Here is a 27,793-nt window from a genome sequence, read left to right on the forward strand (position 1 = left end):
GTTCAACCCAGAAGTAGTTCTACCTACCCTTGCAGAAGCCAAGTTTGGACAAGTTCGAGGCGTTCAGCTTGGAAGTAATAAAGACCAAGATGGCCATACATGAAAAGCTTGGATCTCTAAGGTACATAGAAGAAGAAGAACATCGTTGTTAACAAGTCGCTTGATCCTGTGAAACATGAAGAGGTTAAGAAGTAGTTGGTGAATGAGGGTAGCATTTATCCTTTTCGGCACACCTGGAAAGTTATGGGTAACATGAAGTCTTTTGGTAAGAAGGTTCGACAACAAAAAAGAAATGAAGTCGTAACCGAGTTGCAATCAAACGTTGGGGGCAGTCAGAAGACTCAAACCGAGTGTTAATCTTGTTTGACCAAGCATCGGCTTAATTCTCAGGTTCCCGTTTGGCTTATGAATTGAGCATAGCCTATGTTGGCGTTGTTTTTGTTGGATAAGCGATTGAGCTAACCCATGCTCTACAAAATCTATTTTGCTTACCTATATGATGATTTCTTGGATTCTATATGTGATTTTGCAATGAAATGTGAGTGTCGATGCATTGTCTTGTGAAAATGCATATCTAGAGCTTGTTATTAGGGTTCTTGTATGTCATTGCTTGGCTATTCCATTGATTCAAGTCATTTTGTTGTATGTGGTGAGATTTGGCTTGTTTTGGACTTGAATTTGAGCTTGGAGTTGAAAATCCCCGAAGGGATTTATGTGTGGCTTCGTATTTCCCGCGGGCAGGAGCATGGGTGGGGCAGTACCCGTGTCCCAACCCGTGAGGAACAATGTGGCGCTGGGTATGTACCCCGCGGGCAAGAGCACGGGTAGGGCACTACCCGTGGTCCCACCTGCGGGGAACATCATGGTTGATGTTCGGGATTTATTCCCCGTAATTCTTTTGACTCGGTATTTGGTCTTTTGACTTCCCGATGTTCTTTTGTGGAACTATTGGAGTGTCTTCTTGATGTTTCCTATGTCTAGAACTATATGGTAGGAATCCATGTAGGTTTTGGTGTCTTGAATCGTGCTAAGTGTTCAACATTGTGATTCGTTGAACCGTGATGAGTCTTGTGTGTTCTTCGGAACTATGTTTGGTTTAACCATTTGATAAGCATGCTAGTTCGGTGTTTAAATGCTAACGTGCGTGTTTTTTGTCCTTTCCTATTGTTTATGATGACTTGTGTTAATCATCGTTATTGTTGGACTGTGATCCATTCCTTGATTGGGTATGGTTTCATATCTTCGTTGTGATCCGTTGATTGATTCCTATTGTGGTGGTATGTGTGGCTGTACCTGGATTGCACGATTAATGGTATGGAACATTAGTCACCAAGGTACAGCAGTGGTCTTCGTGGTGGCCATGACGTGATTATGGAGTTTTTGACCTATGTGTCGGGTTCACGTATTTCTTGGGAGGCATGTGTTGCCATGTGTGTGATCGGTACCCTCGTGTACTATGAAATTGGTGGATCTGTTGGCGGTCGTTGGCGGATGGGGACGACGGTCCTCGGAGGGAAAAGGTTGGACTTGGTGTACAGGGATCCTGGAGGTAATGGTTGGAACTAGACATAAGGTTGGGGGTAGCCAAAAGGTTGGAACCGGGTATAAGGAAGGCATATCAATTCGTGATGGGTAATGTCACGAAGGCATGTGTTGCCATTGTTGTGTATTTCTTTATTTGTGACATGTGTTGTCACAAAGGCATGTGTTGCCACGGCATGAGTTGCCAATGTGTGTGTTCTCATTCTCTTGAATTATGCATGTCGGGTGTCATTCTACTAAGTGATGGTAGAATACGCCTTGAGCCGTTCCTATGAGTCGCTATTGCTTCTTGATGTCTTAGGATGTGTTCCCTTATCTTTGTTGTGAGTGCATAGAGTCTTGTGTTGACTTCTATCTTGGCTTTTGAACTTATATATACTATATCCCGTTTCACAAATGATTTTGTATATATATCCTATCTATGTATGATACTTAATAGGTATTGGTGGGTTACCAGCATCATTCGCTGACCGGGCGTCGTCCCATTTCTTATTGTTTCTTTACAGGTTGGGTAGCTTCGGAGAGCGCGCTAGTGGCCTGTAGATAGATTATATCTCTTCCTTTAATAGTTGTTGAGGCCTGTGAGCCTATGTAGTTGAGTTGTTAGACTACTGTAGTTGTAGTATCTGCCTGTGCACCTATGTTTGATATAGGTGTGGCATAGCATATTCCGGTTTTGTTTAGTTAGCTTTCGCCTTGTTTAATCTTATTGAGTAGACTTTATCTCTTTTCTAAGCTTTAATTGGTTTAAAAAGTTGTTGAAAATTTGAGGTGTTACAAGGCGACCCGAGTTAACTGTTGTAGGTTCTGGGTTTACACCATTCAGGGGATTTTAATAAGGATTCCAAAGGAGAGGGTTATAAGATTATGGCAACGACAATGATTCTGATGCTCCTAATGACTTTGGGTTCCCAAGAATTCGAGTTGGGTACAACGAAGGGTAAGCAAAGGCATAATGGATGTCGGTCGTTCCTAAGAATAACCGAGGGTCATAAGACACGATTCTAATGAAACAAAAATATCAGCCGAATGGGGTTCGGAGATTAATAGTTCAAACGAGGCAAGGGACGGAATAGGCTCAACTTACTCCAAGGATTAACCAACAGCGTCTGTTCCTCCGCTGCTTCATTTCTGTGTATTAATAGACGTCCTAGTTCTCTTTTCCTTTTCATCTCTGTCGTAACCTTTTCGTATCGAAATAAATCAGCTTACCATGGTGTAACACCCCGTGTTACGATCCCTAAAATCAATTAAATCATTTAATCAATAACCCAAAAGAAAGAATTAAATTACAGAAATTAATTAGGATAAAGGCCCACCATAGTCCGTGGGCCCTCATCTCTAAACCCAATCCTTAGCCCTAAAAGGAATAGAATTAGCAAACATATGGTAATTAGACCCTAAGTAAGACTCTTAAATATATAAATATGGAACATAATGAGGTACCTAGAACTCCCACCACAATAATCTCTCACCACCCAAAGAGCTCCAAGAATTCCCTTAGAAGAAATCAAGAAAGCAAGAAAGCTTAAAGAAAGACCCTTCATAGCCAAGGAATTAATTAAGGCTAAGAGGTAACCCGTGTCTCAACAAAACCTATTTTCATACTTATGAATCCCCTCTTAGGATTTCCCCCATATTCTTGTGTGTTGATGATTCGTTATAGTGATCTTGATAATTGGTGTTATGATTCCATGGGCAATCTTGATGATAAGAGATTCTTGACGATTATATGGTGTTCTTGATGATTATATGATGTTCTTGATGTTTATATGATATTCCTACCGAATCTTGATATTAGAAGATGAATTGTGTTCTTGTTGATTTAAAAATAATTAGAACCCTAGGTTATATTGTGGAATTCGTATGGAATTATTCTTGGTGTATTGGGTTGGAATTCGCATGATTGGGTGTTGCTTACGTTTAGAAAAGCATGATAGGTTATGTGCCATATGTTTCTTGATTTTGATCCGTTAATTGTCTACGTGTGTTATCAATTGCGTTTGAAAGTGTCTAAGCATGGTTTCGGGTTCCACAAAGCTTCCCGGGGCGTTTTTGGTGAAAAAGAGTCAGTGGGGGGTAGGGGACCCGCCACCTACCCGCGGCCGAGTTGGGCAACGCCGGCAGCGGGCAGCTGCCCGCGGGGCACCCGCTGCCCGGAATAGTGCCGCTGGCGGGCAGCCGGCGGGTGACCCCTCACCCACCGGCTACCCGCTGGTTTGTACCCCACTTTAGGATCCCGGCTTCCCCGTTTGATGTTCCCCCGACCCCCGTGGTGTCCTAACGGACCCCTCCTATCGTGCCTATGTCTAGCTTGATGTCCGGGTACCGTTCGTAGGTCGAATGAATCTTGTATATTGCATACTAGTGGAATTGGTGTCCCGTTGACCTAGGTATAAGGAGTATGAACCCCTTAGGAGTATTCTTAGTTGTGGATGACCACGCATAGGTTTCGTTATACGTTTCCCCCCCCCCCCCCTTCCCAATGTGTTAATGTGGGTTGCATGTGCTTGCTATGTGTTATGTGTGCACGGTACCCCGAATTGGTTGAGATCAATCGGGCTATACGGGCAGTCGGATGGGCTGAGAACCATACCGGCTGTTAACCAGGCTGGTAAAGACCGGTCAGGTATATAAATATTATATAGGACTGAGGTCCACTATACGGGCAGTTGAATGGGTTGAGAACCATCCCAACTGTTAACCAGGCTGGTAGAGACCGGTCAGGTATATAAATATTATATAGGACAGAGGTCCACTATACGGGCAGTTGAATGGGTTGAGAACCATCCCAAATGTTAACCAGGCTGGTAAAGACCGGTCAGGTATATAAATATTATATAGAACTGCGGTTCATCGGTCGGTTGCGATCGACCCCTCCGTATTGTGAGATGGGGCAGGGTGCTACGGGGCCGTGTCAGAGCTATATGCGCTGACCCTCATGTATGGGCATGCGATTGGTCCTGTGTCGCCAACAAAGTGTGCTATATGATAAGATAAGAAGGATTGATGTTGTGACTGTTATGGAAACGTGACCATAGGATTCTTGCTAGTAGACTATACATGTTTAATGATGATTGTTGATTGCGTTATCTGTAACTGTGCCCTATGTTGAAGAAATATATATATACCTGGTTGTGACTGTGGATTGTGCGTACCCCTATTTGTCGAGTCGGTTCCCTGATTTGAAAGCTAGAGTCTCTTAGAATATATCTTCATGCTTCGAAATGACTTTTCGTATATCTATGTATATATCTATATGTATTGTATTTCAACGCGTTGGAGTGGGTTACCAGCATCTCTCGCTGAACAGATATATTTGGCTTTCAGGCACAGAAGAATAAGTCACTGGAGCGCGCTAGATCTTGGAGCGTAGAAGTAGATAGTTTCCCTTTCGGCCTGCGTGCCATGTTATGCAGTTACTTTATTAAGGATATTAGTTAGTTGGCCTGTGCACCTGAGTTCTCTAGCTCAGGTGTGGCATAGCACCCCGTACTCTCTGTGTTATGTTTTTGGGAATTAATGAGACTTCACCTCTATTTTATAAGTTTTAAATGTCTTGAAAAACCTATTTTGGTCTACAAGAGGTAACTCATGCTCTACAAAACCTATTTTGCTTACCTATATGTGATTTCTTGGATTCTACATGTGTTTTGCTATGAAATGTGAGGGTTTATGCATTTGCCTTGTGATATTGCATATCTAGAGCGTGTGTTTAGGGTTCCTTTGTGCCATTGCTTGGCATTTTTCATGGTTCAAGTCATTTTGTTGTATTGGGTGAGATTTGGCATGTTTTGGACTTGAATTTGTGTTTGGAGAAGAAAATCCCCGAAGGGATCTTTGCTGCACAGGAGTATGTACCCGCGGGCGGAACGGCGGGGAGAGCCCTACCCGTCGCCCACGCGCAGGTACATAGGCTTGTGGGTAGTGTACCCGCGGGCGGAACCACGGGTAGGGGCCTACCCGTGGGTCCACCCGCGGGGAACACAATGGTGTTGAGATGGGATTTGTTCCCCATGATCCGTTTGACTCGGTATTTGGTCTTTTGACTTCCCGTAGTTCTTTGGTGTCTTAAATCGTGCTAAGTGTTCAACATTGTGTTTCGTTGAACCAAGAGATGTCTTGTGTGTTCCTCGGAACTATCTTGAGTTTCTCCGTTGTTAAGCATGCTAGTTTATTGTCTTAATGCTAGCGTGTGTTTGGTTTGTACCTTCCGTTTGGTTGATGATAACTTGTGTTATTCATCGTTGTTGTCGTTGGGTTGTGACCCGTTCCTTGATTGAGTATGTTTCACTTCTTCGTTGTAATTCGTTGATTGACTCGTGTGAGTGGTGGTGCGTGTGTGGCTTTACCTAGATTGCACGATTAGTGGTATGGGACACTAGTCACCAAGGTATTGCAGTGGTCCTCGTGGTGGCCGTGATGTGATTATGGAGATGTGGCCTTCGAGTAAGGTTCACGTGATTGGGGGATAACATGTGTTATCCAGGCATGTGTTGCCGTGTACGGTACCTTGTGTACTATGGATTGGTGGTCTTGTTGGTGGTTTGTTGGTGGGGGACGACGGTCCAGGAGGGAAAAGGCTGGACTAAGAAGTACAGGGGTCCTAGAGGTAATGGTTGGCATGAAGGTACAAGGTCGGGGGTAGCCATAAGGTTGGAACAGGGCATAAGGAAGGCATATCAACTCGTGATGGGTGATGTCACGAGGGCTTGTGTAGCCGTTGTTGTGAATTCTCTTTCTTGTGACGTGTGTAGTCACAAGGGCATGTGTTGCCATCGGTCTTGTCTTATTCCTTTGTGTTGTGGTTAACCTTTGCAGTTTGGGATGTGTTCCCGTGTTATCCTTGAGAGTGATGAGTCTTGCGTTGACTGTTGATCTTGGCTTTTGACTTATATACTTATGTATTCTGTTTCGAAACTGGTTTTATAACTTATATCTATCTATGCATGATACTTAACGGTATTGGTGGGTTACCAGCATTATCGCTGACCGGGCGTAGTCCCAATGTTTATCTTTGTATCTTTCAGGTGATGTTTAGAAGAGCGCGATGTCTAGTGCCTGGTAGCTTAGCACCTTTATCCCTGTTTTGTGGCCTGTGTGCCAATGTAGTTGTAGAGTAATGTTTTGGGATAGATGTTTACACTTGCAGATTGTTGCCGTAGCGTTTACCGTGTTTGGTAGACGTGGCGTGACACCCCGTTGGATTTCTTTTATCCAGTTCTCGTTTTATCTTCTGTTATGCTAGTTTTGTTGTCTAATCTGCATGTGTTAAGGCTTATTATCTAGCTTGTTTGGGGGGTGTTACAGTTGGTATTAGAGCCTTGGTTTCGAGCCTAGGACGGGTTAAGTCTAGACTTTCTAAGTGGTTAAGTGTGTTTTGAGACCTCTATGCGACCCTAAGAAGTTAAGTGTTAGGCTTAGGACTCCAGGTTGCGCGGTGAGCTGTGTGTTGTTTTCTGTTCTTTGCTTGTTTGATATCTTTTGGGTAACCTAGTTGTTGTAGCAGAAGTCTGTGATGCCTCCTCGCCAGCGAACCGCAACGTTTGATGACGTGAGTGAAGTGGTTTAGAAATCTCGGTTGACCGAATCTAGTAATGCTTTTGGGGTGATGGAACGGTGGATCCGGAATGGCATGTCCGCAAGAGTAAGTCCTAGTGCAACTACCTTGCCAACATTCCGAGATGTAAGAGGGCATGGAAGGATAGAGGTTCACCATCCAGCGGAAGGGTCATCCCAAGAGAGGGTGCTTACCTTAAATGAAGTTCGAACAAGTGACAGTGACGTAGTAGTGGGAACCTTCCTTGTGCAATCTGTTCCGGCATCAGTCTTGTTCGATTCAGGGGCGTCTAACTCGTTTGTATCACCCGGACTCGTGAAGAAGTTGGGCTTATCTGGGGGCATGGGAGTTAATTTTAACGTGAAGGTAGCATCGGGAGAAATTAGGGTGTGTGACCGTCTCTTCGAGGGCATCAAGATCAATATCAAGGGAGAAGAGTTCCCTAGCGATCTAATCCAATACGACTTGGACGGGATGGATGTGGTCCTAGGTATGGACTGGTTGGGGCGGTTTAGAGCCCAAATCCTGTGCAAAGATCAGAAGGTGGTGCTACGAGGACCCAGTGGGAAAAGGGTGTCATATCGGGGAAAGATGGAAGAACCCAGGATTAAGCTGGTGTCTATGACAAAGATGAAGAGGTATATGGATAAAGGCAATGAGTTGTACTTGTGTTCGGTCGAGAACTTGAAGGCAAAGGGAGAGGTAGCTCAATCTATACCCGTAGTCCGAGAATTTCTTGATGTATTTCCCGAGGAAATACCGGGTATGCCTCCTACTAGGGAAGTGGAGTTTTCAGTGGACCTCATGCCAGGCATGACACCCATTTCTAAGGCCCCATATCGTTTGGCTACGCCAGAAATGCAAGAGTTGAAGACCCAATTACAAGAACTCCTTGATAAAGGTTATATCTGGCCCAGTACATCACCATGGGGAGCTCCGGTTTTGTTTGTAAAGAAGAAGGACGGAAGTATGAGGTTGTGTATCGACTACAAGGAGCTTAACCAAGTAACCATCAAGAACAAATACCCCCTCCCAAGAATCGACGACTTGTTTGACCAACTCCGTGGCGCAGGAGTGTTTTCCAAAGTTGACTTGAGGTCAGGATACCATCAGATAAAGGTAGCAGACAAGGACATTCCAATGACTGCGTTTCGGACTCGGTACGGTCACTACGAGTTTACAGTTATGCCGTTTGGGTTGACTAATTCCCCTGCAGTTTTTATGGACTTGATGAACAGAGTGTTCAAACCCCACCTCGATGATTTTGTGATCGTGTTCATCGACGATATTTTGGTCTATTCGAAAGATAAGAGGGAGCATGTTGGACATCTTCGGACAGTACTTCAGATCTTGAGGGAGAAGCAGTTATACGCCAAACTCTCTAAGTGTGAGTTTTGGAAAGACAGTGTGACGTTTCTGGGCCACGTGATTGATAGTAGGGGGATTTCTGTGGATCCAGACAAGATACGGGCAGTGAAAGATTGGACTGTACCTTCATCGGTGGCGGAAGTAAGAAGTTTTCTTGGTTTAGCGGGTTATTATCGAAGGTTTGTTTTGGATTTCGCCAAGGTGGCTCAACCATTGACTAAGTTACTAAGGAAAGAAGTGCCTTTCATTTGGGATCAAGCTTGTGAGTTAGCATTCCGAGATTTGAAGGAGAGGCTCACGTCTGCACCAGTCTTAATATTGCCATCAGGAACGGAAGGGTTTGAGGTATACAGTGATGCGTCCAAGAAAGGACTAGGTTGTGTGTTGATGCAAAATGGGAGAGTGATTGCTTACGCCTCACGCCAGCTTAAAGTTCACAAAGAGAATTACCCTACACACGATCTGGAATTGGCCGCCGTAGTGTTTGCTTTGAAAATTTGGAGACATTAACTATATGGGGTGCGTTGCAAGATCTTCACGGATCACAAGAGTCTCAAATATATCTTCACCCAAAAGGATCTCAATATGCGACAACGAAGGTGGTTAGAGTTCATCAAGGACTACGAGTTAGATATTCAGTATCATGAAGGAAAAGCTAACATAGTGGCGGACGCCTTAAGTCGGAAATCGAAGCATACAGCCAGTTCTATTTGGGTAGTGGCGGATGAACTTTGTAAGGAGCTCCAATGGATGAACTTGGAAGTGGTGGAATAGGGAGATGTGGAGGCAGAAGTTCGTTGCTATAACTTAAGGATTGTACCTACATTTCTGGGAGAAATTAAGGAAGAGCAGCAAAAGGATGCATACTTGATGAAGGTAAGGGATGACCTAGCTAAAGGGAAAGGGGGATCTTTTGAGTTGTCTACGGATGGGGTGTTGAGGTATAAGGGATGGTTGTGCATACCCGCGTCATGTGATCAGTGGAAGCGACGGATTTAGGAAGAGGGTCATAATACACCCTATTCGGTCCACCCCGGGGGAGACAAATTATACAAAGACGTGAAGGGCTTCTTCTGGTGGCCTAATGTGAAGAAGGAAGTTGCAGAGTTTGTTGGGAAATGCCTTATCTGCCAAAAGGTAAAAGCGGAACGTTGTAAGGTAAAGGGGTTGGTACAACCACTAGAAGTTCCACAAGGAAAGTGGGATTCTATATCTATGGATTTCGTGGGGGGTCTACCGACAACCCGTTCGGGTAAGGAAAAAATCTGGGTAATAGTTGATCGTTTGACTAAGATTGCCCGCCTTTATCGCAATGAAGGAGACCTGGACAATGACACAGTGGGCTCAAGCTTATGTCAACCAAGTGGTAAAGTATCATGGAGTTCCGAGGGATATTGTCTCCGATAGGGATCCAAGGTTTTTGTCTCAATTTTGGAAATCCTTGCAAGCAGCTCTTGGAACTAAGCTAAGTCTCAGTACTGCTTTCCACCCAGCCACCGATGGGCAAACAGAAAGGACTATACAGACCATCGAAGATATGTTGAGAGCTTGTATGTTAGATTTTCAAGGGTCTTGGGAGGACCATTTGGATTTGATCGAGTTTTCTTACAACAATAGTTATCATTCGAGCATTCGCATGGCACCCTATGAGGCTCTCTATGGACAGAAGTGTCGCAGCCCACTATGTTGGGAGGATCTTGTCAATCCGATAGTTTTGGGACCGCAATATTTGTTGGACACATCCAAGAAAGTTAAATAGATTCAGGAAAGGATGAAAGCGGCTCAGAATCGTCAAAAGTCCTATGCTGATTTGGCTAGACGACAAGTGGAGTTCTCGGTTGGGGATAAAGTTTGGTTGAAAGTGTCTCCCACCCGGGGAGTAATGCGGTTTGGAAGGAAAGGGAAGTTGAGCCCTAGGTTTATAGGCCCGTATAAAATCCTGGAGAGGGTTGGGAGTTTGGCTTACCATTTGGCGTTGCCTATGGAGTTAGAAAGGGTGCATAGCGTATTCCACGTATCACAGCTCAAGAAATATGTTCACGACCCAGCCCATGTTTTACCACCAGAAGTAATACCGTTAGATGAAGATTTGTCTTACGAAGAAAGGCCGCTTAGAATTTTGGACTTCAAGACTGGGGACACACGTAGGAAATCCGTTAAGATGGTGAAGGTTTGGTGGACACATCATGGGGTTGAGGAAGCTACTTGGGAGCTGGAGGCATCGATGCGGGAGCGTTACCCTGGGTTGTTTGTGGAAGGTACCTCGTTTTCCTCGTTTGTTGCTTGCTTTGTGTGCTTTCTTGTTTTTGCTTGAAGTTAGTGTTTGGAGTTAGAATTTTAGTTCTTGGTTGTTGTCTAGAAGTCGGTGGTTGTGTTGAGGCTATAGTTCTTGATGCTCAATCAATCCGTTTGTTAAACTCTTGCCAATCCTTGAATCTGAAATGCCTTCTTTCTTTGCTTTGGAATACTTCGTTGCTTTGGAATCCTTGTGAGTTCTTTTGGAGTTTTTGACCAAAAGAGTCATTCTTGAACTTCTTGTCACAACGTTGTTTCTTTTCACCGTTTACTTTTAATTCTTCGTACCCAAGCTTCGGGAACGAAGCTTCTTTGAAGGGGGAGAGGATGTGACACCCCAAAAATCCACATTCAATCCATGGATTAATTGAGTAATTAATCCTATTTTATTTGAAGAACTAATTCCTAAAATCCTGATTTTTAATACTCAAGGACTAGTATTTGACTAGTCAACCTTAAAGTTGTGTTGTACCTTGAGCTTTGAGAGGAGTTCCCTTGTTCCTTACACTTTCTAAAGGTTAGTAAGGGTATTCTTGTCCTTTCACCAGGAGTTAGTATTGTAACCTAACCTAGAAGACTTTTTCATTTCATTCCTTACAATTCTTAGAAATTAGCTCTACCTTCTCTCTAGAAAAGAAGTGTAGCTTATTCTTCAAGCCAAGTTAAGACCCTTGTCAAGATTTCAAGTTTTGCTTCCAAGATTCAACCTTTCACCTATTTGGGCATCTAGGAGGGTAAGATCTAAGTTTATCTTGTCTTTTTGGTTCCATCTTAGTTATCTTTTTTGTAAAGGTAGGATCTTTATGATCTTTTGGTTTGATCTTGAAGTGGGTATGGAAAGTAAGCCTTGTGGGGAGCTTGTTGTGGTGTAAAGTGAAGTCTTTTGGTCTACAAGAGGTAACCCATGCTCTACAAAACCTCTTTTGCTTACCTATATGTGATTTCTTGGATTCTACATGTGTTTTGCTATGAAATGTGAGGGTTTATGCATTTGTCTTGTGATATTGCATATCTAGAGCTTGTGTTTAGGGTTCCTTTGTGCCATTGCTTAGCATTTTCCATGGTTCAAGTCATTTTGTTGTATTGGGTGAGATTTGGCATGTTTTGGACTTGAATTTGTGTTTGGAGAAGAAAATCCCCGAAGGGATCTTTGTTGCACAGGAGTATGTACCCGCGGGCGGAACGGCGGGGAGAGCCCTACCCGCCGCCCACCCGCAGGTACATAGGCTTGTGGGTAGTGTACCCGCGGGCGGAACCACGGGTAGGGGCCTACCCATGGGTCCACTCGCGGGGAACAAAATGGTGTTGAGATGGGATTTGTTCCCCGTGATCCGTTTGACTCGGTATTTGGTCTTTTAACTTCCCGTTGTTCTTTTGTGGAACTATTTGAGCGTCTTCTTGATGTTTCGTATGTCTAGAACTATACAGTAGGTATCCATGTAGGACTTTGGTGTCTTGAATCGTGCTAAGTGTTCAACATTGTGTTTCGTTGAACCAAGAGGTGTCTTGTGTGTTCCTCGGAACTATCTTGAGTTTCTCCGTTGTTAAGCATGCTAGTTTATTGTCTTATGCTAGCGTGTGTGTGGTTTGTACCTTCCGTTTGGTTGATGATAACTTGTGTTATTCATCGTTGTTGTTGTTGGGTTGTGACCCGTTCCTTGATTGAGTATGTTTCATACCTTCGTTGTAATCCGTTGATTGACTCGTGTGAGTAGTGGTGCGTGTGTGGCTTTACCTTGATAAGCATGCTAGTTTGGTATCTAAATGCTAGCGTGTGTGTGGTTTGTACCTTCCGTGTGGTTGATTATAACTTGCGTTATTCATCGTTGTTGTTGTTGGGCTGTGACCCATTCCTTGATTGAGTGTGTTTCATACCTTCTTTGTGATCTGTTGATTGATTCCTGTTGAGGTGTGATGTGTGAGTGGCTTTACCCGGATTGCACGATTAGTGGTATGGGACACTAGCCACCAAGGTATTGCAGCGGTCCTCGTGGTGGCCGTGATGTGATTATGGAGATGTGGCCTTCGAGTAAGGTTCACGTGATTGGGGGATAACATGTGTTGTTGGGGGATAACATGTGTTGTTGGGGGATAACATGTGTTATCTGGGCATGTGTTGCCGTGTACGATACCTTGTGTACTATGAATTGGTGGTCATGTTGGTGGTTTGTTGGTGGGGTACGACGGTCCCAGGAGGGAAAAGATTGGACTAAGAAGTACAGGGGTCCTGGAGGTAATGGTTGGCATGAAGGTACAGGGTCGGGGTTAGCCATAAGGTTGGAACAGGGCATAAGGAAGGCATATCAACTCGTGATGGGTGATGTCACGAGGGCTTGTGTAGCCGTTGTTGTGAATTCTCTTTCTTGTGACGTGTGTAGTCACAAGGGCATGTGTTGCCATCGGTCTTGTCTTATTCCTTTGTGTTGTGGTTAACCTTTGCGGTTTGGGATGTGTTCCCGTGTTATCCTTGAGAGTGATGAGTCTTGCGTTGACTGTTGATCTTGGCTTTTGACTTATATACTCATTTATTCCATTTCGGAATTGGTTTTACAACTTATATCTATCTATGTATGATACTTAATGGTATTGGTGGGTTACCAGCATTATCACTGACCGGGCGTCGTCCCAATGTTTATCTTTGTATCTTTCAGGTGATGTTTAGAAGAGCGCGATGTCTAGTGCCTGGTAGCTTAGCACCTTTATCCCTGTTTTGTGGCCTGTGTGCCAATGTAGTTGTAGACTGATGTTTTGGGATAGATGTTTACACTTGCAGATTGTTGCCGTAGCGTTTACCGTGTTTGGTAGATGTGGCGTGACACCCTGTTGGATTTCTTTTATCCAGTTCTCGTTTTATCTTCCGCTGTGCTAGTTTTGTTGTCTAATATGCATCTGTTAAGGCTTATTATCTAGCTTGTTTGGGGGGTGTTACATTAATCGCAACCAATCGATGAACGGCAGCTCATTTATAACGTTTCATCGCAACCAAACGGTGGACCGCAGCCCGAATAGTATGTATATCTGATTGAAACCAGATTATGGACCACAGCCCAATATATATATATATATATATATATATATATATATATATATATATATATATATATATATATATATATATATATATATAACAGCCGATGGTTCTCAACCCATCCAACTGCCTGTATAGCCAATTGATCGCAACCAATTGGGGTATCATGCACAAATAACACATAGCCAAGCACATGCAACCCACATTAACACATAAGGAGGGGGGGAATCATTGGGGAACACTTATCCTAATATAACTTATGCATGTTTAACTACATTAAACTTCTCGAGACACGCCTAAGGGGTCATGCACCTTCCTTCTAGGCCAACGGGGTGCCCATTCGACTAGCATGCAGTATACAAGACCCTTTTATCCTAAGAATGGAACCCGATACATCAAACTAGACTCACATACAACAAACGGGGTACAATGTGACACAACGGGACACGGGGAAACATTAAACGGGGGAAAACACCACAATCCACATCGGAATTCCAGCGGGTGGCCGGCGGGTGGAGGGCCACCCGCCGATTGCCCGCCAGCAACGAGTCACGAGGCAGTGGGTGCCCGGCGGCCTGCCCGCCGTCTGCCCGCTGCCAGGCGGTGTTTGGGCAGCGGGTAGGTGGCGGGTACCCTTGCCCCCACCTATCCCCCACTGACTCCTATGTACTAACTCGGTCCCGGGATCCCTCGTGGAACCCGAAACCATATCCAGACACATTTAAACAGAACAATGACACCACGTAATCAAGTAACGGATTAAAACCAAGAATCACATCAAATACATCCTAACACGACTTCTAAACATGTCAAGAATCAACACCTGAACATGCAAAATCCCACCCAAACATACCGAGAATAACACAATACGAAATCCACGTTTTAACCCTAGGGCTCTAGTCATAATTAAAATACAAGATCATTTATATAATTTATCTTAGAATCAAGAACATCAAGATTATCACATAAGCATCAAGATCAACACATAAACATCAAGATCATCTCGTAAACATCAAGATTATCTCATAATCATCATATCAATCTCAGGCAAAGCCTTATCAAGACGCAAACACAGAATCACTTATCAAATGAGCCAATGAAGGAGATTATAGTAAGGAAAATAGGTTTTGTTGAGACATGGGTTACCTCTTAGCCTTAATTAATCCTCCCTTGGCTATTAAGGTTCTTCTCTAAGATTTCCATCCGATTGATCTACCTAGGCTTGGTGGTGGGGAATCTCCCGGGAATATTTTCTTGTAATATAACTATGGGTGGTAAGGGTTCTAATTGCTTTCTAATCCTCTATTTATAGAATCAGGAATCCTAGTCATAATCTGAATAGTAAAGGCCTACTTTCTTCATTCCTAATAGATATATATAGGTCTAGGATTCCTAATTAGAATCTGACTAGTAAAAGATTTACTCTCTTTATTCCTAATAAGCTTAAGTCTCTTGTTTAGGCAAGGTTCCACGATCCATGGTGGACCACATTAATTAATAAAAGGGAATCCTGACCAAATTAAATCCTTTTTAATTATTATTAACGAGATTAATTAAATATTTAATTCGGGATTGAAGGCCGTAACACGGGGTGTTACAGTTGCCACCTAGTTTGGGACCCGGTGAACCATCGGGAGGGAGTTCAAGTCGAGGAGCAGCTGGAGCTAGACCTTCGGGTCGGGTGTTTGTGATGGGACGCTCCCAGTCTGAGACGAAGGGGTTTATTGAGGACGAGATGGCAGGTAACCCTTTTCTAAGCCTATCCTTATCTTGAGAGTGTGTCTTTTTCCTTGTTGTCTTTTCTGTGTTGCCTTGCTTCCTTGTTGTGTGATTCTTTTGGTTTTAAGTGAGAGTCTTTCGCGAAGTTAATTGTTTATCTCTAAATGGGTCGTGTTTGTGTTAATCCCGTATGCCCTTCTAACTCAACCTTTCTTGTGAGTCATTTAAGTTTAATTAAGTGCCCTTCGAATTTATAATAGACAACCCATAGAAATCCCTTCTTGTGTAGCCTAAAAAAAATAAGGAAATTTTAATTATAACCACAAAGTTTTAAACCCGAGTATACAAGTTACCAATCCAACTCTTAAACCACTTGAACTAGTTATATTTCTTGAACCTTAACCCACTTAAATTCCATTCCACCTATAATTCCTCATTTTACCCAAAAATCCCCAAATTAAAACCTTCTTCTTCCCAATTTTTTCCCAAATTCCCAAACCTTTCCCCTTCTTTCTTCTTCCACCCATAACCCCCCTAAGTAGCCCCAACCCCCGTTGTCGCTCCTACCCGTCGCCACCCCCTGTCGACACCGACCAGCCGCCGACGCCATCGCCGCTGACCGGAGCCGTTCGCCGCCGCCGTGAGCTACTGTGTCGCCAAGGAGCAGCGAGAAAGAAAGAGAGAAGAGGGAGAGAAGAAAAGAAAGAAAGAGAAGTTTTTGGTCTACCTTGAGTCTTTGGGTCATCTTGCAATCATGTCTAGAAGGTCTAACTTGACAAGGAGAGTGGAATGGGTGGATGCCCATTACCTCGTGTTGGAAGGTAAAGCCTTTGACCCGGATTCTTTTTCAAGTTCCTTGTTAGAGATGTTGAGATATCAAGGTTTGTTGGATGGGTTTCTCGCCATTAGGGCCGAGACTTACCCGAGTTTGGTGAAGGAGTTCTACCGTCACATGGTTGTGACTAAAGATGGTGGAAAGTTAGAGGTTACCTCTAAGGTGAGAGGTGTGAAGATTGTTTTGTCTGAGAAGAGGTTGGCTCAGCTCTTGAGTCTGACCACCACGAGAGTCTCACAGTACAGTGGTAACTCCTGGATTGGAATGGATAACATGGGGTATCGAGACTACTTGAGTTATCTGTTGGGTCGGACTAGTGGTTTTACCCAAGCCACGAGACTGGAAAAGAAACGGTTGTCTGCTGAACAGAGAATCTTGGTTATGCTTGTATAGGATTGTCTATTGCCTAATAACAACAAGAGCCGTCTGTTGGGAAAATTAGAATGCACTTTTGCCTTCTGTTTGAAGAATATGGTGAAGTTTAACCTGCTTGCTTTGATGTTGCATCATATGGTCTTTTGCCGGGATCATAACTGAAAGAGTCTGCCGTATGGAATGGTTTTGAGCTGGATCTTCGTTAGGAAAGGTGTAAGTGTCGAAGGCTGTGTGTCGAAACCAGTAGGCAAAATGGTGTTGGATGCCACCAAGTGCGGAGTTGCAATCTGTTTCAGATGGATGATGGAGAGTACATCACGCTTGAGGAAGTTGCCAGGAAAACTCCCGATGAGAGAAACGCGTTGGTTGCTGAGCTCGAGATTCCCATTGGGAAGTTGAACCTCGCAGTTCAGAGTTTGGGAGGTGATGCGGGGGATGATGAAGAAGAGGGCCAAGAGGAGGATGTGGATGTGGGAGAAGCTGCCGAGGTTGAGGAGAGTGACTCGGAGAGCAAAGAGAACCGGAGAAGGAGAGAAGCCAGAACCAAAAGGGAACACGACGCCATGACACACGAGGAGCGTGTGGTCACCCTTCTAAGCCAACAAAACAGAATGATAGAGGAGGGTTTTGCTTTTATGAAAACGCAGTTCGTCGTAGTTAACCAGAGGTTGGACCAGCTTGAGGCTAATTCTAGCCGAGGAAGAGCCGACGAAGAGTCCGATGAAGACACCGAGGAGTCGGAGAGCAAGCCCTTCTAGTCGGAAGATAAGGAAGCCGCCGAACTGCCAAGCTTCGTTGAAAACCAGAAACACCACTGCAGCTTGCCTGTTGCCGAGAAGGTAACTATGTCGGAGACCAACGCCTTGTCAACCACCCTTGTGCTGCTCTGTCTGGCCGCCATTGTTGGTCAAAGAAGGTAAGTGGGTGATAAGGTCTTAGCTCTATTGGCGATGGGATGAGAGTAGAGTGAGAGAGAGATCGGAAATGAGGTTGTCACATTTAATATAGGTGACCCATTTGACACCAAACTTAATGGAGGACCACGTGTGGTTATTTTTGAAAAGATGGGGGATATCTCGTGGTTGTTTAAAAGTCGGATGACCACAGCTGGTATATGGCTAATACTCGGAGGACCATTGGTGGTATTAACTCCTTTAAAGATTCCAGCGGAGACACCGGTGACTTGCAGACCCAAGTAAAAAACGAAACACCACACAATGCTAAGATCCAAGCGTTGATTAGGAGCTAATGAAGAATTGCACATGAAAGGACAGAATTGCCCTTCTACTTCACGGCTGTTTAACGCCCAATTGTAACGTTGGACTAAAAGTATCCAACTTTTATAAAGTCTGGATAAAATGTGGCAAAATTAAGAAAAGTGAGCAAAATGTGTCTAATACGCAATAAATATAAGACGAAAAGTGGATTTAACTCTTTTTGTAAAATAAGCAACTTGTGTGTTATCAGCTCTAACAACAAAATGTGCATATATTAAGTGATAATGAAATTTCTTAATTCTATATTTTACTGCTAACATTTTTTTTTCATTGATACGGTATTTTTCTTCATTTGATTTCTATGTTCTTGAAGCATATCCACAATAATCCACATATCAAAAGTTTTTCTTTATCAATATCATTTTTATTATATGTTATGAGGATTACTCCCCATCCAATATCATTAGCGTCTATAAACACAGCTGGAAATTATGAAATTTTCGACCACCTGAAAGTGATCTTAAATCAAGTCAAAAACAAAAAGTGGTCGAAAATAGCAACAAAAATTTTTACGGATACCAAAAGTGGTCTGAACAAGGCTTTCGACTTGATTTCAGATAAATATCAGGTGGTCGGAAATTCCAAATTTCCAGTAGTGAAATAATTCTAATTGATCATCTTATTTAGGTAATTTTAGTTTAGGGAAGTTTTTCACTTTTTTGTTTTATCTTTTGTATAGCTAAGGTATAATTTTCTGTCCATTCAAAATTCTTCTGTTTTTTAATTAAGTCTTGTAAAGGTTTCGTAATATTAGTAAATCCTTTATATAATCCGAAGCAAAATTTACTATTTCTAAAAATTATTGTACTTCCTTTTTTGTCTCTAGTTTTTCTTTAAAATTTATTATCTATCTATATTATATATAATAACAAAATTCTGGAATTTTAACTTTCCGCCCAATTCCTAAAAAATCTCTCTTCCCAATAAAATATATTGATTTCTACTTTCCCATTCGTACAATAATTCTGTGTTAAAGTTCTATTCTAAAATTTTAAAATAGTGTAATACAATTCCCTTTGTACATCTATCTATACTATATATAATAACAAAATCCTGGAATTTTAACTTCCTGCCCAATTCCTAAAAAATCTCTCTTCCCAATAAAATATATTAATTTCTACTTTCCCATTCGTACAATAATTCTGGGTTAAAGTTGTGATGTGTCAAAAGTTCGGCAAGGCATGACTTTTGACTCGATTGTCCATTTTGGACAAATATTTTTTTGAAATCGCGTATTTTTTTGAGATCTATCCCTCGCAAACTGCCGTAGGCGGTTTGGCCCACCAATTTCTAAAAAAAAAAATGCTTTATTAAATAGTTTCTAAGAAAAAACTATGAAAACCTTATGTTTTATTAATGAATTTTTATAATTTTTTAATTAAAAAATTGTCCCGTGCATTATTTGATAATCTCTCTTTATAATTGGTCAAATTATTTAATTATGGTAAATTAGGGAATAATTAATGATGTTAATAGAAATCCTAGAAGAATAATAGAATTGAAGAATATTTAATTATTGTTATATTATTATTGTGCTCACGGAATACAATACAAGAATATTTAATTATGATTATATTATTATTGTGTGACTCACGTCCATTATATACTAACAAAACTTGAAAAGAAACTAATAATAATAATAATAATAATAATAATAATAATAATAATAATAATAATAATAATAATAATAATAATAACAATAATAATAATAATAATAATAGTAATGTAATATAAGCGGTAAAAATACTATTTAAAAGTAATTAAGTGTTAATAATAATAGTAAGAATATTAACGTAAGAATTATAACATAGAATAAATCGTAATAATTAATAACTATAGTCTAGGATTAAATTTGGAATTGTCAGGAAAGATAAGCGACCTCTAGTGAAATTAACTCTTTATCGATTTAAATATTCTTAATATATTACAACAATTCTATTCCGTGCATCGCACGGGTGAAAATACTAGTTTTAGTAACAATATGATATTCTAATTATAAATTTGTAATACCGCTCATCAGGGAGGGGGGCGGGCAGCCACCCCATATATAATATTTGTATGTATATATGTATATATAGTATAGGTGTTAGGATTAGTATAAAAAAATTAGTAAATGTTAATAAGTAGGGAGTTAGAGTAGTTGGTAAGGCATGTGTTTGTTAATGGAAAAAGTCTTTGGTTCAAATCTTTGCATTAACATATTTTTTAGTCCTTCCCCTATGGCCACTTTTTTTTTAATATTTAATATGTGTAATTTATAATGTGTTTTCTATTTAAATTATTTTATCAAATTAATTATGTTTCATATTTTGTTATGAATATTTTTATAAAGTTTTGATGTGTTTTATTTTTCGCACATATCCAACAATATTTACAATTACATTTTTTAAGTAATGATTATATAAAAAAAATCTTAGGTATTTTATTTTTATTTTTTTTAATTATCTCTTTTGTTTTAATGTTTCGCTTTTACTGGAAAAAATTTCTGAATCCGTACTACTTCTTCGCCCCCCCCCCCCCCCCCAATCGAATTTCTGGCTCCGTCCCTGCCGCTCATTTATTATATACCCTAAATATTCAATTTCATTTTTAAATATTTTAAATTTTTTCTCAGATAAATAGATAATAATATACGATGTTTTCTGACTATTTCTATTAAATATTTCTAAATGTTTAATATGATGTTTTAAATCACAACTGAATATGTCATCTACATAAACAATACAAAATTCCTTTAAACCTTAAAAAACTTTATCCATTCTTTGTTGATATTATTGTGGTGAATTTTTTAATTCAAAAGGTAACACTTGGCCTTCAAATTATCGTTGGGGTGTACTAAATGCTATTAACACACACAGAGAATTACTTTTTTTTTTTGAAAGCTACTGGCTCTATTACATTGTAGTATCACACAGAGAATTACTTATTTTCTCTTCTTCTTCTTTTTTAAAATCAATTTTGTCATATATAATCGTATCTGTTGTTTGCCTCTAATTATTATACATTAGTAGACACTATATTGCATTAGAGATTGAGAGAATGAATTATATACAACCAAGATATATTACCAATAAATGCAATTTAAAGCCTTCCACAAGGGGATTTGTGGGGCAATGGTAGCGCGTTTGACTCCAGATTAGAAGGTTGTGTGGTCGATTCACGTCAGGTTCAATTCTTATAAACAAAAATGTGTTCTTCACCTAGCCAATTTTACTACATGTTTGGTCCATTGCCCAAGTTGGGTAACTGTTGGGCTTGATCTGTTCTGCAGCCCACTTCTCCGAAATCGGCAAATTATGTTGTACACCGCAAATTATGTCATGGAATCGTGTTCACCGAGAATGGTGAACACAAGGCAAAACGACGTCGTTTTTAGGCAAAAAAAAAAAATCGCGGATGTGGAGTTAACGGCGCGCGTTTGATCAAATTATGAATTTTCTGTTATGAGATTATGAATTTTATGAAAATTCATAATCTCATAACAGAAAATTCATAATCGCATAACAGAAAATTCATAATCTCACAACTGAAAATTCATAATCTCATAACAGAAAATTCATAATCTTATAACAGAAAATTCATAATCTCATGGTTCCAAAGTGAATGTGTAGGCATGGTTCCAAAGTAAATGTGCAGGCATGGATTCATAATTTATGAATGTCTGTGATTTCGGACGGGAATATGTAGGCATGGTTCCAAAGCGAATGTGCAGGCATGAATTCATAATTTATGAATGTCCGAAATTATGAATGTAATGAAAATTCATAATCTCATAACAGAAAATTCATAATCGCATAACAGAAAATTCATAATCTCATAACTGAAAATTCATAATCTCATAACAGAAAATTCATAATCTTATAACAGAAAATTCATAATCTCATGGTTCCAAAGTGAATGTGTAGGCATGGTTCCAAAGTGAATGTGCTGGCATGGATTCATAATTTATGAATGTCCGTGATTTCGGACGGGAATGTGTAGGCATGGTTCCAAAGTGAATGTGCAGGCATGAATTCATAATTTATGAATGTTCGAAATCTTTGTTCACCTCAAATTAAAGTGAAATCGCAAAATGTGAAAATAAAGAAGAAAAGTCAAACAATTAATTAAGAAAAAAAAAAAAAAAAGATAACGGTGTACTAACACCGTTGAAACCGTGTTCACCATGAATGGTGAACACGGTTCCATGACATAACGTCTGTGTTGTACACCATGCATAAACAAAAATGTGTTCTTCACCTAGCCAATTTTACTACATGTTTGGTCCATTGCCCAAGTTGGGTAACTGTTGGGCTTGATCTGTTCTGCAGCCCACTTCTCCGAAATCGGCAAATTATGTTGTGCACCATGCATACGGATACGACGTCGTTTTAATTATATATCCAGAATCTACTGAATGAACTAAATATCCAGCATGAATGAAAAAAAAATCAGTTTCGATTCACGTCTAAATATTCATAATCAATGTACTAAAATTTCAGAATCTATGAACTAAAATTTCAGAATGAATGAACAACATAATGCTGTTGAGGGGAATCAAAATTGAATTTTTTTTTAAAGTGCGATGCGCGTTTTTAATAAAACGACGTCGTTTTTGCATCCCTATGCACCATGCATGGTGCATACAGATGCACAGCATAACGATCTGCACATGGATGCAAAAATGACGTCATTCTGCATCAAAACGCGCGTCCTACTTTAAAAAAATCAATTTCGATTCCCAACAACAACATTATGTTATTCGTTTTTAGTTCATTCATTTTGGATTTTTTAGTTATGAAATTCTGGATGTATAGTTATGCAATTCTGGATGTATAGGTATGCAATTCGGGATGTGTAGTTATGAAGTTACAATTCTGGATTTATACTTATGCAATTCTGGATGTATAGTTATGCAATTCTTGATGTGTATTTATGCAATTCTGGATGTGTAGTAATGCAATTTTGGATGTATAGTTATGAAATTATGGATGTGTAGTTATGCAATTGTGAAATTTTTTTTTTTTAAAGTTAGACGCCAAAACGACGTCGTTTTTGCATCCGTATGCTCCATGCATGGTGCATACACATCATAACGTTCCGCAAATTATTGCATGGACCATGGTCCACGCAATTGTGTGGACCATGAATATCAGGTACATTTTTAATATTTGTGTGGATCATGAATATCAGGTACATTTTTAATATACTAAGAGTACATTATTTTTGTACTGAAGGTACATTATTTTTGTATTGAATGTACATTATACAAAATAATGTACCCTTAGTATATTTAAAATGTAGTTTATGTACATAAATAATGTACCCTTAGTATATTAAAAATGTACTTTTTATTTATGGTCCAGTGTGGACCATGGTCCATGCAATAATGATTGTCCTAAATCCCAATAGTTATATCATAGATTAGAGTCTACTTTGCATTATGGCATCATCATGCTGTAATTGTTCTAAACAAGTAAACGTCGTAATTTTGAATTTTAATTTTGACAGCGATCGTTTGTTGTTCAATTTACATTAGAGGTTCTTTTTTTTTTTTTCTTTTTCTTTTTCTTCTTTTTTTTTTTTTTTTTTTTTTTTTTTTTTTACTGTAAAGCATGGTATGTGTCTTGTGTTATGCGTTTATGTTTCTCATGTTATGCAATTTTGTACCTAAAGTGGATGAATTATATACCTAAAATAAAGTAAATATAACATGCGCTTTTGTGTCTTGTGCTATGTGTTTTTGTGTCTTGTGCTATATGTGTTCATGTCTTGTATTATGTGTTTTTGTGTCTTATGTTATGCAATTCTGTACCTTAAAATATTGATTTTGTACCTGAACTAAAGTAAATATAAAAGATGTGTATATGTCTTGTGTTATGTGTTTCTGTGTCTCATGTTATGCAATTATGTACCTTAACCATATGGATTCTGTACCTGAAATTGATTAGTAGTTGTATAACACACGACATATTGTGTGTCTTATTTTACGAATTTATATCTTGTATGTGTCTTTTGTTGTGAATTTTTGTGTCTTGTGTTATGAAATTCCGTACCTTAAGAGTATTGATTATGTACCTAGAATAAACTAAAATTCATGTTGGTACATGAGAAATGGAAAACTACAGAATCTGTTAAAACTTAAATATCAACTACATGATATAAATTGTCGCATTGTTGAACCTAGTCCAGCATATTCAAATTCAATCGTTATATCATGGACCAGGGTCCATAGCGTAGGTCTTATACGACGTCATTTTGTTCAGCTCACGTTACAGTTTTTTTTTAACTGTAAAGCATGTGTATGTGTCTTGTGTTGTGCGTTTTTGTGCCTCATGTTATGCAATTCTTTACATTAAGCGTATTGATTTTGTACCTGAAATAAAGTAAATATAACATGTGTTTTTATGTCATGTGCTGTGCGTTTTTGTGTCTTGTGTTATGCGTTTTTTGTATCATATTATGAAATTCTGTACCTTAAGAATATTGATTTTGTACCAGAACTAAAGTAAATATAAAACATGTGTATGTGTTATGTGTGTTGGAAAAAATGCATTAAAATGACATTTTAAGTGGCTATTTTGTGATACAATTATCAGTTGGGTCCACTTCCGATTTGAGTCGGGTCAAAGTGGATTCGGGTTCTTCGTAGTGAGACGGAGATATTGATATATTGTATGCTCAAAACGGATAATGGGTGAATGAGATATTAATTCTCAAAGTAAACCCATTGAGTTAAAAAATGAAGGGAAAACGAGTGAGCTTTTGTCCCACATTGGTTTGGGAAGTGGATTTGCACCACTATTTATACAAGAGTCTTTCTAAGGTTTATTGAATTGTATAGCATAGAGGTTTTTTCTCGTATGCAGGGGGTGTAAATAAAATCTCAAATTGAGCATGAACTCGTGTACGTTGGTGGCTTGAACTTGTGTAATCTCTATTAATTCCAATTTAAGTCCCACATAATAGCCAAATACAAGTTTTCCAGCTCCAAAATCTCTGCTTCTACTCATTTCTTGGCGATTGTGTCTTTCCCGTGCTCTATTTCGCCGGTTCTTCGTTTGGATGCTCAAACGTTAAACCGTAATACGTTTTATTAATAAATAAAAATAAGGGTCAAACTATTCACTGATCTATACACAGAAATATAATTAGATCATCCAAAAAGAAAGTACAATACACTCACTGTATAAATTAAACTCTCTCGACTCAACGGACAGCGGAGGATCACGATCAGCTTGAACGGAGCACCAAAAAGACGAAGCGAGACGACGGCGCGGGCGTAGATCGATGCATGGATGCTACAGAGGTAGTCCAGGAGACGCCTCTAGAAGCGATGAAGGAATACGAGGCAGCGGGGAAACCGGTGAACGCCGCTCCACCAGCGGTGTCATATCGTGATACTGTTGCGGGTGGCATTATCCCATACGCCTTTGGCGAGGCGGTGGAATAGGCTGAGGAGGGGGAGTACTCTGATGGAGAAAACCTGGATCTCCCGGAAGATCCACTTTGCCCGACCATAAGACTCACCAAAGCAGAGATGGAAGAGATTAGAAGGCCATGGAAACGGACATTGATTATAAAGGTCCTGGGGAAGAGGGTTGGTTATTCGTTCCTGACACGTAGGCTGGCGGCGATATGGCGGCCGAAGGGCAGCCTAGACCTGGTGGCGATCACGAATGATTACTACCTCATAAAGCTTGGATCTCAGGAGGACCTGGATTCTCGATCATTATTTGATCGTAAAGGAATGGATGCCGGACTTCGACCCGATGACGGACTCGATGGAGAAAGTCCTAGTGTGGGTACGATTCCCATGCCTCCCTATGGAATATTACAATTCCGTGTTTCTCCGAAAATTGGGAAGGAAGATCGAGAGACCAGTGCGGGTCGATCATGCTACAAGCCAAGTCTCACGTGGGATGTTTGTGCGGATGTGTGTTGAAATCGATATCACCAAGCCTCTGGTGTTGAAAGTTACTCTGCGTCCCTTTACCTTCTCGACTATATGGTCGGCCACTCTCTTCAAAGTTTGCACCCGGCGACCTGGTTTCACCAAAGAGCGCGATCCAGGGTCCTAAGATCTTGAGGAGGATGGGGCCCTTATGTGACACCCCAAAAATCCACATTCAATCCATGGATTAATTGAGTAATTAATACTATTTTTATTTGAGGAATTAATTCCTAAAATCCTGATTTTTAATACTCAAGGACTAGAATTTGACTAGTCAACCTTTAAGTTGTGTTGTACCTTGTGCTTTGAGGGGAGTTCCCTTGTTCCTTACACTTTCTAAGGGTTAGTAAGGGTATTCTTGTCTTTTCACCAAGAGTTAGTATTGTAACCTAACCTAGAAGACTTCTTCATTTCATTCCTTACAATTCCTAGAAAATAGTTCTACCTTCTCTCTAGAAAAGAAGTGTAGCTTATTCTCCAAGCAAAGTTGAGACCCTTGTCAAGATTTCAAGATTTTCTTCCAAGATTCAACCTTTCACCTATTTGGGCATCTAGGAGGGTAAGATCTAAGTTCATCTTGTGTTTTCGGTTCCATCTTAGTTGTCTTTTTCTTAAAGGAAGGATCTTTATGATCTTTTGGTTTAATCTTGAAGTGGGTTTGGAATGTAAGCCTTGTGGAGAGCTTGTTGTGGTGTAAAGTGAAGTCTTTTGGTCTTCAAGAGGTAACCCATGCTCTACAAAACCTACTTTGCTTACCTATATGTGATTTCTTGGATTCTACAGGTGTTTTGCTATGAAATGTGAGGGTTTATGCATTTGTCTTGTGATATTGCATATCTAGAGCTTGTGTTTAGGGTTCCTTTGTGCCATTGCTTGGCATTTTCTATGGTTCAAGTCATTTTGTTGGGTTGGGTGAGATTTGCCATGTTTTGGACTTGAATTTGTGTTTGGAGAAGAAAATCCCCGAAGGGATTTGTTGTGGTACAGGGTTGTTCCCGCGGGCGGAACGGCGGGCGGGGCACCACCCGCCGGCCTACCCGCGGGTACATAGCCTGTGGCATGATGTTCCCGCGGGCGGAACCACGGGTGGGGCACTACCCGTGGGTCCACCCGCGGGTACACGAGTGGTGTTTGTTCAGGATTTGTTCCCCGTGATTTCTTTTGACTCAGTATTTGGTCTTTTGGCTTCCCGTTGTTCTTTTGTGGAACTATTGGAGTGTCTCCTTGATGTTTCGTACGTCTAGAGCTATATGGTAGGTATCCATGTAGGACTTTGGTGTCTTGAATCGTGCTAAGTGTTCAACATTGTGTTTCGTTGGACCAAGAGGTGTCTTGTGTGTTCCTCGGAACTATCTTGAGTTTCCCCGTTGATAAGCATGCTAGTTTGTTGTCTTAATGCTAGCGTGTGTGTGGTTTGTACCTTCCGTTTGGTTGTTGATAACTTGTGTTATTCATCGTTGTTGTTGTTGGGCTGTGACCCGTTCCTTGATTGAGTATGGTTCATACCTTCGTTGTGATCCGTTGTTTGACTCTTGTTGAGTTGTGGTGCGTGTGTGGCTTTACCTGGATTGCACGATTAGTGGTATGGGACACTAGTCACCAAGGTATTGCAACCGTCCACGTGGTGGCCGTGACGTGATTATGGAGTTGTGGCCTGAGTAATGGGTCCACGTTTATTGGGGGATAACATGTGTTATCCGGGCATGTGTTGTCGTGATTGGTGGTGTTCGTTGGTGGTTGTTGGTGGGGGACGACGGTCCCGGGGGAATAAGGTTGGACTAAGAAGTACATGGGTCCTGGAGGTAATGGTTGGAAAAGAAGGTACAAGGTTGGGGGTAGCCACAAGGTTGGAACAGGGCAT

The sequence above is a fragment of the Ipomoea nil genome, unplaced genomic scaffold, assembly GCF_001879475.1.
Source record: "Ipomoea nil cultivar Tokyo-kokei standard unplaced genomic scaffold, Asagao_1.1 scaffold3192, whole genome shotgun sequence".
In the NCBI taxonomy this organism is placed as follows: Eukaryota; Viridiplantae; Streptophyta; class Magnoliopsida; order Solanales; family Convolvulaceae; genus Ipomoea; species Ipomoea nil.